Source organism: Dromiciops gliroides, chromosome 1, assembly GCF_019393635.1.
Source record: "Dromiciops gliroides isolate mDroGli1 chromosome 1, mDroGli1.pri, whole genome shotgun sequence".
In the NCBI taxonomy this organism is placed as follows: domain Eukaryota; kingdom Metazoa; phylum Chordata; class Mammalia; order Microbiotheria; family Microbiotheriidae; genus Dromiciops; species Dromiciops gliroides.
Genome location: NC_057861.1, coordinates 219,182,514 through 219,183,751, shown reverse-complemented (window position 1 = coordinate 219,183,751; position 1,238 = coordinate 219,182,514). Strand labels below are relative to the sequence as shown.

At 33.8% G+C, this 1,238-nt stretch overlaps 1 pseudogene; it reads right to left on the bottom strand.

Moving 5' to 3' along the window:
• Positions 1-203: 203 nt before the first annotated feature.
• The window catches only part of LOC122747446, a 9,959-nt pseudogene continuing 8,924 nt past the window's right edge, over positions 204-1,238 (bottom strand).

Here is a 1,238-nt window from a genome sequence, read left to right as displayed (position 1 = left end):
CTCAAGGTTTACCAAGGCTTTTTAAAGGTACTGTTTGAAGGGGTTTATTATATACTACACAATTGCACACTGGAATTAAAATACTGATACATCAAAGTTTTGGGATTGGTTTGATTCTTAAGCTAAATATAGATGATGAGAAACTTACAACATCATAAGTGAACAATTTGATTTACTTCATATTGTAGTATTTGGGTTTCTGCTTATTCCATTTGGGTTTGCTTTAGTTGACAACTATTGTGTTTTACTTTAACTTCATACTATGGATGCCAGAGAACTTGCCTTTGCCAAACAATCATTCTTTAAGATGCAGCATCATGAAGTAGAATGGTATAGTAGAGTTTAAAAAATAATTTTTTCATCTGTCTGACAATTTGAATTTCTGCCATTTCATACCACATGTTTACAGGAGAATTCTGCTATATTATGTAAGCTCAGGCAATCCAGGCTAGGTTGGTTTCATTTCTTGAGATACATTTCCAAAACCGTCTGGAATATTTTGTGCTTCCAATGGTTCCTTTGTGGATTTGAGTCTCTCATAAAACTTGTTATGTTCCTTAGTTGGGTTCTTCCCACTTTCCACTTCCAATTCACTATTTGACAAAAAACTGCTGGGAAAACTGGAAAGCAGTCTGGCAGAAGTTAGGCATAGAACAATGTCTCTTCCTATATCCCAAGATAAATTCCATATGGATACATGTGTCATAAAATGTGAAATCATCAAAAAGGTAGAGGAACAAGGAAGTAATTACTTTTTATTTCAATAGATGAGGGAGAATTCATGATCAAACATGGAGTAGAAAGGATCAGAGAAGATAGGATGGATTATTTTCATTACATAAAATTAAAACAACGTTGTGTAAACAAAACCAAAGCAGTTGTAGTGCTTCTCTGATAAATGTCTCATATCCCAGATATATAAGGAACTGATTGAAATTCATAAAACTAAGAGCCATTCCCCAAAAGACAAATGGTTAAACTATATGAAAAGAAATTTTTAGAGGAGGAAATTGAAACAATAACCACGTGAAAACATGCTTTAAATCAATAATTAGAGAAATGCAAAATGAAGCAACTTTGAGGTTCCATTTCACCCCCTCCCAGATTGGCAAAGATAATTAAAAAATGGAAATGACAATTTTTGGAAGGTGGAGCTGTGAACTGGTCTAGCAATTCTGAAAAGTAATTTGAAACTATGTCCTTCCCCACCAAAATCAATAAACTGTAGGTCCTCTCAG